The 12,572-nt window shown below is 37.2% G+C and overlaps 1 protein-coding gene across 7 annotated transcripts in view; it reads right to left on the reverse strand.

The window, feature by feature from the left end:
• Nucleotides 1–12,572, reverse strand: part of LOC135305308 (BEN domain-containing protein 5-like) — an 876,852-nt gene that overhangs the window by 763,667 nt on the left and 100,613 nt on the right. The window lies entirely within an intron of this gene.

Genomic DNA, 12,572 nt, shown 5'->3' on the forward strand with positions numbered 1-12,572 from the left:
CTAATCTCAGACAGTCAATGTTGTATTATTAAATAAATTCTTTTCTAACAAAGCTCAAGGTTCCTTAAGTTCTGTAACTTGGGTATTTCTCTCCTAACAGTTGTCAATTCATATTCCAATTTCCATATCAGAGTGTGGCCTCCCAGGATATGAAAGCTCCCATTTTGGGTAAGTTCTTTGTATTGCCTAGCAAAACTTTTTTTTTTCCTCTACTCAAGAAAAATCACTCCAGCACAGAGGACCAGAGTAAAACACAGCTCTTAAAAGCTGGATTATGGTGCACCAGTAACACAGGCACCTTTTGTTTGTGCAGAGAGATTCAAATACACATTGAAGCCCATTATGACGCTGAAAGTATCCATAGGAATAAGTAATTTCCTTCTAGCAGCAGAAGCAGTCTTTGTGCAGCTCAGCTCTCACTCAGGCACAGGTCCCATGAAGTTATACAATTAAATTAGAACAGTTTTACTTGACGATTTTGAGGTCAATTTTGAAGAATGGAAAAAATAATCTCATTTTTTATAGAACACCACCCAGAACTTAATCCAGTGAGAGCTCTGAAGAATTAAAAAGTCTCAGGCAAATATTTTCACGTCTACAGAGCACTTGACAAGTTTTCTGCTTCCATTTGAACAAGTTGTACTTGAGGTTTTTATACTTTAAACAATTTTCAGCCATATATCCCTTTGGCCTACTGTATTATCACACTTATCAAACTTGCCAGAGTTATACACATATTAATTTCTTTTGCATTATCTAACTACTAAGAATTTTTCTTGATAGCCAAATTTTGGCCTGCTGCCTTCCATCGAAACCATATACGTATATGCAGAATTATCTGTATAATCTGCAATTCATAATGGTTATTCAAGGACAAGTGAAAGGACAAAAAGTATTCCTAGAAGTCTGCTTATGATTTTTGCTGTATGAGCAGCAGAATTTCCTTTTTTACAGACTGTATGCTAAGTCCAAAATGCAGAGGAAAGTTCACTTTCTATGTTCTACCTGTGATTATTTTTGACTTTCTGGCAGATAATCAGGCACAGGTCAGTGCTGGAACTTGTCCCAATAATCCAAACACAGAACAAATAGTAATGTAGACATTTAAGCCTATGCTGCACAGAGTTTTCAGTCTAGAAGAGTTTATGTATGAGCCAGATGGAATAATTAAAATAAAATTCCAAAGCCCATTTTACTTTACAAATTCAGTGCCAAAGAAGTGTGGATCAGTTGTTAGGAATTGTCTGCCCTTCCTTTGTGGCACCAACCACACAAACCAGTTCATACCCAAGCCATTCATTTGCTCAGATGATTAAGCTACATTTAAATAACCCCCATTATAGTTTCTATCTTTCTGTCTTTTCTGATTGGAGAACATCTTCTTTGCTGTTCCCTCAGACTAAAATATGCTAGCTGGGGAAGGGAATTCTCAGCTTTAAATGACAGCTGTCATATTTTGTTATAGGAGTGCAGTTCTATTTAATGGACTTGATTGCGCAATTTGCTGCACCTACCCCACGTTGTGTGGGCTCCTAGGAGCGTGTCTGAGCAGAGCTGCAGGATCAGAGCCAAAATAAAACAGAAACATGCAGAGGGGGAGAGTGGGGGGAAAGAAGTGCCAGGAAAAGCACTCGCACGTTGTGCCGTAAAAACCGGGCTGGGCTCCCTTCGGTGCCAGCCTCAGGAGGTGACGCCTCAGGTGGGCTCAAAGACAGCTCAGCATCTTCCAGCTGGGAGCAGGAGAGGAAACTCTGGGCATGGAAAAGCATCCCCTTCCCAGAGCAGCTCTGACATCCAGCATCCTGCTTGGGCTCTTGTCAGGAAGATACGAAGTGACTCAGGGAGCTTGTGCAGCACAGAACTACAGCTTTTGACTCATTCAGGAGCTCCAGAGCTGTTTTAAGAGAGGCACATTTAAAATAAAATTCTGTTCTATTCTAAGTGTACTATAATACGCGTCCAGAACTTAACATGGGATACACACCTTTTATTCCTTAAAAAAATATTTTTTTCAGAGAACAGAGATAAACTAGTGTTTCAAGCCCTGAGAGCGTAATATGCCAGCACTAATGAGAAATCAGTGATTATACCTGAGATAATTTAATAAATTCAACTTTTTTCCATTGAGAATATGAATTGCCACCTACTGATATTTAAATCTAGCAATGCAACTCTGCTGCTGTGATTTTTTCCCCACACATCCCTCTCCCTCAATGAATTCCATCTCTTACTGAAATCTGCCCCCTGCCCTGGGCTAACAGACTGGATCAATACCCTCTCAACACAGGTATAAACACAAAAGAAAGGAGGAGTTACAAGAGGGAAAAGTCAAGAGTTAGGGCTAAAATTCCTGCTCAGCTTCCTCAGCAGGCTGACTCCCTAAACCAACCTTTGGGAAACACAGTGCTGCTGCAGCAATCCTTTTCCCACTGTAATTGTGAATATTTCAGAAAAACAAATACACTCAAGAGTGGCCAGTGGCAATTACAATTTCCATCTGAACTAGGAAAAAAAAAAAAGCAATTTGATTTCATTAGGGGACCATCTTCTCCTCTTCCTTGAAAACTCAAGGGCCTGACAATGAATTAAGATTTATAGAAAAATCCTTTCACTACCTAAATGGAATTATGATTTTGCCATTAACGCAGAGTCAAGATGTTCACTCTGTGTATGAAGATAACTTTTTAGCAGGGATTGCATGGGTAAGTAATATTATAAACTGCAATTCTATAGCAATTTCCTAATGGTCTGCAAGGAGCAAAAGGCACAATGAATTTAATGGTGTCCAAAAAGAAGACTGATCACTGCCAGGACAGGAATAAATGATGCTGAGGCCAGAGCACAGCAGACCCAATGATAAAAGACTGGTGAAAACGTACTTTTCTGCACTTTCTTTACTCCGCAACAAATACTGAATTTATTTCCTTTCTTGTCCATTTCTCTTCAGCAAGCTGGTTGCAGCAAACAAAATTAACAATTGCCTCTTATAAATCTTGTAAATGCAGATTTAGAGATAGCAGAACACATGACAGGCATTTGTTATCTTGGATGCAGTTTCTGGAAAATACTCGATTTTCCAGTAGCAGAGAAAACCATAAGGAAATTCAGGGCTGGAATCAGTCCTGAATGTCACAGAGGACACTGCTGAAAAAACACAGTACAACCCACGACGGCCAGGCAATCTGAGAACAGTTTGGGATTCTGTAGTTTTGCTTAAATCTATCTGACTGATTCAGACCTTTTGTGCTTTAGTGTTCAACTATAGTAACTTGGGATAATTTTTTTTAAGCAGTTACTCTTAAAAAACTTGTGGCCAGTAGACTAAACAGGTGCTGGAGTGATCTACCACTGGTTGCTGCTTTTAATAAAGTTCTGGGGGGAAAAATACAGTTTCTTACAGTCTTAAAAAGCCATGAAAATAATAAAGGGCAAGGCAGATTACCCCAGTTCACCCCATCAGTCCCGAGGAGGTTAGAGGAAAAAACTGACAAGGGATTCAACTGATAAAGAATTAAAGGAGAAAACATTTTAAAAGTCAATCAAAATGATTTTATAGAAAATGGGACTCATAAAAAGTTGTTTTATTATTTTAAAGGGAGGTTGATTGTGTTAATCTCACATGTAACGTAGTTTTTAAAATTATTTCAATCCATACTGCATGCAAGTAATTTACAGATTAGCTTTACAAAATAACAGCAAAGCATATATTAGATGTACCAGGAGCCAGGTAACTTGTGGTGATTCCCCACTGGAAACTACTCAGTGAAACTCATCAGCTGTTTTAGAAAAGCATTGGAGGGATTAATGTGCAACTGGACAGGGAACATGTTCATCTGAATGGAAGAATTCAGGCTGCTAATGAAGCCTGCAAGCAAATAATGCAGAGAACAGGCAGCTAGAGAAGGGAACTGAAACACCTATTTTGCTTTATATGAATATGTTAAATTACAATTTGGTTTTTTAACCTGTAAAAAGAACTGATAAGGAACAAACTTTTTGCTAAGTACAGTATCAGAAATGGGAGACTTAGGAAATGCCAAGATCATACTGGATGAGTAATTAAACACTGGGATTCCCTAGCATGCTGCAAAAGGGGTAAGTTTGACTTCTGAATGCCTAAACAAGAAAATAAAGAATAAAATAAAAACTACAGCATTAACTCCACTTGAGACTCTGGAAAGCCTGACATTTGGGCTGTACATAGTTCCAGTGTTTCTGTTTTAAAGTGGTTGTTGAAAAGTGAATTCCCAAAGTGATTTAAAAGTACCTTACAGCAAAACTGCTGGAGCTCAGTGCTTTTAATTAAAAAAAAAAAAAAGGCTAAACACAAGCATAGTCCAGCATAGTCCAAGTTACCACACTGTTAAAGTCATTTCACAGAGTATGAATTACAGTGCATTAGCTCTGTATACAAACAGTTTTAAATTATACTCTGGCCTTTATCCAAGGCAGTTTCTCCCACTACAGAACCAGCATAAGGACAAGGACCTGTCTCACCCACAGCTCTCAAGGAGCTGGTGCTGCTTCATGATGAAATTTCACACACAGCCTGGCCAGTGCAGGCAAGGGCAGAGAAGTGATTGAAATACAGTATGCTAAACCTTTCCAAAGGACAATAAATACTTTGTTCTAAGTGCTTTTTAAACATGCAACCAGCCAGACAGTTCCTAAGAACCTCTACTCCTAATTTTTTAATTTAAAAAGCAAAGGTTGGAAGACATTACTGAGTTTAGCAATTCTTTTCTCCACTGATTGAGATCTTTGAATGATGATCCATTATGTTTTCAGGAGATATATTTTGATTCAACACAGTTTATCATTAATAGATAAAATGCAAGACTGATAGCATGTAATAAAGCAGATGAATTATATTTTTTCTGAAAAGCTTTAATTGTAACTACACTGTACAACCAAGTTACTGATTGCATTTCAAAAGTTTAGGAGACTAAAAGTACAAAGGATAGTCAGATCAGTACCACAGCCTCTGAAAGATGCTGCAAAAGTGAATTTTGATATCTTGGGTCAGTTCACAGTCAAAAGCTGGTTCAAACCTAGCATTATGCTAATGTAATTTATTTATTTAATGATAAAACATTACAATTTATATTAGCATATTCTTCAAATACCTCAGAGAAGTATTACAGCAAATATAAGTATTTAAGGGCAATGACAAGCACATGAAATTAGGAATAAAAAAAAGAAACTATATAAAGAAAATTAAAATCAAGCACATTTTTACATTATGCATCATACAAATTAGTCACTAATTATGAAAATGTTCTTCAGCTTCACAAGTGGTATTGCCTGTACTATTTTATTCTTTGCTATGCATCTTTTTGAAGCACTTTTTTATATCTTCTTTCTATTAGGCTGTCAGCAGTAATCAATGTTAATACACTCGATTACACACAGCAATTTAAGAAATAATCAGTTTTAAACTCTACAGTGTTGCTGTACTCCTGGTGGCCTGCATTATTAGGTCTTCACTCTGTAGTACATATTTACTGCAGAGTTTAAAATTGTGTGAAACATTCACTTTCTAGTCATAAACTTATTTTTCTCAGTCAAGTATTCTCCTCTCTCAGAAAAGCTGATTTGCTTGAATGTTCTAGGTGAGAATATAAGACTGAAGATTTCTGGTGCTGCTAGCAGCAATAAAGTTAATGATGTTTTCTCAAGAAACATTTCTTTCCCCTAAAGAATCTGTTTAGTTACATAATAGATAAATTATCATTATACATTGTTCACAAGGCAGATATATTGCATTTATTTAATTCAGATATGCTTCTTTTACAGCTTTCAACTAAATTTTGGAGGATTGTTAAAAGTTACATGCAGAGCACTTTCAAATTAGAATTTTTGTCCTATAACAGTAATAAAGTCATTATTTCATCATCTGTATTATGGAATAAAAGAGAAACCAATTTTCTGCAAGCACCTAAGCTCATAAACAAGTTATGTGCTTTTGAAAACAGGAGTCTACATTGTTGAGCAATTTTGAAAGTTTTTCTATCATTTTACTCACCTGTCCCAGCTTAGTAAAGATGATAAATAATTCCAAACATTTGGCTCCTCAGAGCATTGTAAACCACTGTTTCAAAATCTAAACTTGACAGCAGGACCACACAAGATCCCCCTTATATAAAAGCACAGCTACACATCATGCTTTTCTCCACCAGAAATTTCAAACACACTGAAAGCAACTCAAAGGGGAGATTCTCACAGGTGTTCCCTATTTATTTCAGCTTTTCGGTTGGAGAGTTGTGGAATGGTTGAATAGCCTCAGCTGCAACTGGAGCAAAGAGGAACTGTACATCAAATAAAGGATTGTATAGTGGTGAGTAGGCACAAAAATCAAGTCTCAGATGTTTCAAACTGGGCACATACAATATGCCTGACATTTGGCTGTGCTTGAGAGCAGAAATAGTCTCTTCTCAACAAACATGCATTAAGGTGGCAATTTATTTCACATTGTAAGACACTCCATTCTCACCACAATGAGTGCTATAGAAAAGCCCATGAGGAAGTTAATTATTCTGCCTTCAGCACAGCATTTAAATAGTGTATAGTAAACAGGCTATACTGCAGCCTGGGACCACACACTGAACACGATAAAACAAAATACTGGATCACTGCTCATTAAATTCTTATCTCTTATGTGAAAGCAATGTGAGATTACATATTTAAAGATTGTAGAGCAGGGGATGCTCACAAGGCAGGCTGCTTGGGCAGCCCACAGCAAAGCAGCCAGAACCAATCCTCACAGTTTTCAGAGCTGCAGTCTGTATCGAGCGTTTGTCCTACCTCCACTTGGCATACCTTTTCCTTTTATCAGTTATGGGCTTTTAATCAGAATCCTCAAGTGAGTCGCCATTAAAAGACAGAATATTTTCTCATCTCTGCAAGAGTTCCCACTATGCCCAAGCCCTCACAGTCTCAAAAAAGTCACTAAACCTTCGCTCTAGAAACTGTAAAAGCAGAACACTCCACACTTCTAATCCTCTGCCTTCCCCACCCTTTATTTTCATCATTTGTTTGTAAATCCCTACTCTCCCAGTCCTGTTATGACTTTCAAATAATCATCTCTCAAGACCAACTGTTTAACCTTTTCTTCCCTGGTGGGAAAAAGCAGAATCCCATCATACAGTTAAATTAAAACTGCAGGCAGCCTATCTTATACATGTGAGGTACTGAAACTTTTGCATTCTTTTTTTAGTAAGTATGGTGGGTTTAAAGTATAGAAAAGATGGTAGTGTTTTGAAATGTGATGCATTTCACAGCATCTCAGCACAACAGGAAGTTTCCTCCTTTGCACTCCCACCATGTTTCAAAGAAATAACTTTGCTTTAAATTTTTTCTCCAGTGTTTTACAATGTGAAGAGTAACCCTTGACTACCATAAGCCATCTTCTCCTGGTTTTCAGAGTATGCCTACACAGCAGAAAAGGGTGGCACATATAGTGTTATAGATTTCCATGTTTAATTTCTTTCTGCAATGTCCATATCTAGTTGTTTAAATTATTATTAAAGTTATAGTCTTACTGCTAGCCAGGTAAACACAGCCTTGTGTTTGAATGCCAAGCTGGGCTCTTCCTGCCTGCATTTGAAACAGCAAAAAACAGTTTGTAGATGAGCTTGCTAATACTTTTCTCTGAGATACACTGCCAGAAATACAGCCAGGCTCACTTTCACATATTTGTGAAGACTGCACTGCTTGGCCTAACTTGGTCTGAGGTTAAACCAGGCTCGGATACTAACATGATCACAGGTACAGCCTCTGAAAAAGAGAGGAAAGCTTCTCCCTTGCCTCTATCTCTAGTGCATCACCCACCAGCTTCTGACAGAAATGCAATCTTGTTCTCAGTGCCTGAAGTACAGAGGGAAAATATTGCACTGTGCAACAGCCAGGAGTAACTGGTGACTCTTAGCAGCAAATACTGCAGGGACTCTGCATGGCCTGGTGCTATGTACAGCAGCACATAAACACACTCAGCCCAATTCATGCTGTTTATACACAAAAACATTGGTCTAATACTGATTACATGTTTTCAAGAGAATAGAAGCATGAACTTATCAGGCCTCAAAAAAAAAGAAATGGCAAAAACATTTTTGGCAATTCAGCGATGGCATCTAGAGACCCAACTGAGACTTCCTTGTTCCCAGCCTCCAAACTGAGATGCCAAGTAATTGATTTAATTAATCACAGTCCTTCATAATTTGAAGGAGGCAATATGACCAATGTCCAAGCACAAAGCCTGGGATTCAGTCAGTTCTAATACAACAGTGGAATTTTTCTGCAAGGTCTTCATCAGCTCATGTACTTTTTGAGACTTAAAATAATTAAAGGTTTGACCACTGTCCAATTTCTTCAGTTTTACTGCACAGGAGATAAATAAAAGCAGCATTTGGACCTGGCTGTTTTACTTTCTGTAGTTTTGTGGGTTTTTTTCATCCTACCTTACAGGAGTTATTGAGGATTTAAAGTTAGCTTTGCAAAGACTTGCTGACTTCCTAATAATCACTTATTTCAATGAGTCAAGAACCAAAATGTCCCTGAAACAGTGCGCCAAAATATTTTTATGTGTAAATATTTGTAAAAATGTAAAAAATTTAACTTAAAGTGAGATGAATTAATAAACATTAATGTCTTCTAGAATTCTATTTTTCATGCACATATTTCTTCAACTTGAAAAACAAGTTAGGTGTCTGCAACAAATACAAGCAAAGCAAATATCCTATTTGCACTTTCTGTATGGTGAAATTGGCATCAAGACCAACACAGAGACCCTAAAAAAGAAAAAATCTGAGATCCCTCCTCTTAGCAGAACTATTCACATCCAATTTCTCAGATCTACAGTTACAGAAAGGAACTACCACATGCACCTCAGGAAAAAAGGAAGAGGAAATCCCTCACCATCCCCTGGCTTCCCTCTTTTACTCCCTGTCCCCAGCTTTTATTTAAGGACATATGAAAACATTAGGATTTATTATAAACTTTGAAATTTATACACAGTGGACAAAATATCTTCTATTTTACTGCTGTGTAACAAGCATGAACATACAGAAAATTCACATTCAGACTGAGTACGTTTGAAGCTCTTTGAATCACAGAAAAGGCAATTAATCTTAGTAACCTTACAGAGAACTGACAGTGTTTTAACATAGTCAAAATGCTGAAGGTCCTTGAATGCTTTCTAATAAAAAATGTTATGAATTTTTGAATTGCATGTTTACTGTCTCATCTCTGTGGGGAACCTAATGAAAAATGCAGTATGGCAACACAGTATGGATATTTCATATAAATAATTGCTATAAATGTTTATTATTGGAAAGGCAACCATACATGACTCTTCATGTAATCTATATTAAAGACTAGTCAAATAATTGATTGTGATCACTGATCATATCAAATTTTTGATCACATTAATAGTGTTTCTAGGAAGAGATAACATGCTAGGTAGAGCATGTGCTTAAGGGAAGCCAGGCCTTGAGGAGCAGGGGAAGAATATATTCAGTATTTACTAGTATTTATTTCATAACATTCATGCAAATTCTGTATGTGAGTGAACTGAAACAAAATCTCCACTACTGCTTAAAGTAGAAATTATGCAAAGTATTCTTGCAAAGCATTCTTACAATGCACTGTCATTTTCAAGGCATTAACACCATCCCATATTATCGCAAATTACAATTAAGAAAGAAGAGGTCATCAGTTAATGTTCTTAAGAACAGTCCTTTTTCTTATTCTGGGTGAGCATTTACAAAAGAATAATAGTCCATTTTCTTTGATTAAGGGATTTGTTAGTTGGGAAATGCTTAAATACTGCTCTTTCTGATGCAAAAAAGTACTTTCTTTTATATTCACAAAATCACAGAAAAGTCGAGTTTGGAAGAGATCTCTGCAGGTTGCCTTGTCCAACATTCCTGCTTGAGCAGTGTGAACTAAAGCAGGCTGTTAAGGACCATGTCCTGACAAGTTTTTAATATCTTCAGAGACAGACACTCCATACCCTCTCAGAGCAAGTAGTTTCAGTGTTCCATCAAACTTACAGTAAAAAAAAAAAAATTAAAAATTATACCTCATAGTCCCACACTCCTCCTGAGTCCCCTGCTCCTCCCGTGGCTCTCAGGGTCCCCTCACCTGGGTGGTGTCACCTTGTGCCCTTTGTTAACCAAAGGCTGGCAGCTCATGGCCTCTTGTCTGAGGGTCCCACCCAGAGCTCAGTCTGAACCTCAATCTGCAAACTGAGCTGCACCAGGTGTGCTCCTCAACACCAGCTCCCAAAAATATTTATGCACACTGATCAGATCCACTTCCCTAAAAATCTGCTTTAAATTTTCCTTCACTTCATCCTCCTCCATCAAGGTTAAACCTTCCATGCTCCAGACTTCACACAGGCCTCAGGGAATTGAGGGTCTTGAAAAGAAGTCTGACCAACACTGAGAAGTTGGTCAAAATTCCTAGCCCTTCCCTGTGTCTTGTATCACCACACTGCCTCTCTCACTTGGCCGAGAGCCCACAATTTCTCTTGTCTTCCTTTTGCATATGAAGTACTTACAGATAGATTTCTTGTTTCCCTCCAAGTCCCTGGACAGATCCAAACCCAACAGGGCTTTGGCTTTCTTAACCCTATCCCTGAATGTTTAAACAGGTCACCTACTCTTCCTCCTTCTCTTGGACATTTTCTTTTCACATTTGAGCTTTTTCAGGTCCAATTTGTCCATCCATGCAGGACTCTGTTGTCTTTATCTGATTTCCATCTCATGGTTTAAAACCAACCATCTTCTCCAGGACCCCTCTTTCCTCCAGGGCTGTAACCCATGGGATTTTTCCAGGCAGGTCCCTAAACAGACAAAAGTCTGCCCTTATGAAGTCTAAGAGGTCATTTTAGATTTCTGCTTCCTCTCAAGAGGCTGCATTGTATTGTCTTCTCTCTTCCAGACTTCACTTTGCCAATAATGAGTAAGGATGTGTTAATTGTACTCAGAAATAAGATATAGATTTTTTTTTTTCTCAGCCCTTGTTGAGCTAGACTGGTCTGGAAATTTGAACCCAGCTTATTTCTAATAATAATGGATGTATCACTTGGAACCTCTATAAAGGGAATATCAGTCTTTTCTGCAGCACTACCATAAATTCACTTCTCTACACCCCTTAAAGTGTCTTCAAGGCACAAAATACTTCAGTAATTAGATATTTCAACTACATATTTTTATACCTAAACTTTTTAAATCTACTTACGACAGTTTCTATTCTTTTCCTGGGGTTCACTGAAACTTATTAGGGCAATAAACCCATTAATGAAACACTGCGGTTGAGAATTTTAATGCAGTGAAGTCAAGAAATGAGCTTGAAATTATAGTTCTGCATATGAACCAGTGCATATGAATAACCTATCTCATATGCATATTGACTCAAATATTCATCACTCTATCCAGCAAGACAAAATTCATCACATATACACAGTAATCCCCAATAAATGCTGAAATACTGAGGTTCACTCTTTGATTCCAGAACTATGTCAAATGCCAGGAAAGAAGCGTTTATATATTTGGATATAGGACATGAACAAAGGTATCTGGCATGAAATAATTTACTGTTCCAAAACTAAGAGGGGAAGAAATTAAATACAAGCTGAACCATGACAAAACTGTAGACTTGTGCTTAAAACTTCTATTTAATGCTAATTATTTCTCTCACATTTTTCTTTCATCTCACTGACCCTGGCTACAACTTAATTGGTAATTTATTTTTTTTCTGCATAAACACTAAATGAGCATCTTACTGCAACATTGTTGTAGACCTGATGGTGTAAAAAAGGCTAAGTTTGGAGGCTGCTCCTCAACACAAAAAGTCACATTTCTTTACACATTTTATTATGGATGTGCATTGATAATTGTCATTTGTATTGTAATAATAGTATTTTTTTCTTCTCTTTCCTTAGATACTCCTCACAGCTGAAAAGCTCCTCTATAAGCATTCATGGTAATAAATATTATTTAATGGGAAGATGAGATATTCAAGAACAGAAACAGTCTGTAAAGAAACACTCTGGCCATGAAGTGTAAATGTATCTGCAGTCTTTGAGATAAAAACAGTTCTATGCCCAAAAAAAGTGCGACTGAAGAGAGGCTTCTCTATAAAGAATCATTAAACTATTTTCCTTAAGAGTTGTTTTTAATAAAACAAATTGCTTTAAGAATTTTCTAAAAAAATATTGATTAATCAGCCATAACAAAAACAGAAAAAGACACATAGAGAAACTGTAGGGAGAAGGTTATTTGGGTTTAAGAGGAACTGTAATCAGGCTTCATTTTATTTCTATTTCTCATACTTTGTATTTCAAGTAGCTGACCTACATGAATATATTTACATTCAATCACAACAGAAAACTGTTGGTATGATGGATCAGTGTATAAAAGGCCTTGGGAAAATAAGGAAAAGCAGAATTCAAACAGGAAGTGCCAAAGAATAAAGAAGCTGTTTTGGGCAGGAAAAAAAAACTTACATAGCCTTCCACAACCATAATTTCCATTTTGCCTGTGTTCATCAAGCCCATTGAGATGTGCTGT

This window comes from Passer domesticus, chromosome 7 (genome assembly GCF_036417665.1).
Source record: "Passer domesticus isolate bPasDom1 chromosome 7, bPasDom1.hap1, whole genome shotgun sequence".
Taxonomy (NCBI): domain Eukaryota; kingdom Metazoa; phylum Chordata; class Aves; order Passeriformes; family Passeridae; genus Passer; species Passer domesticus.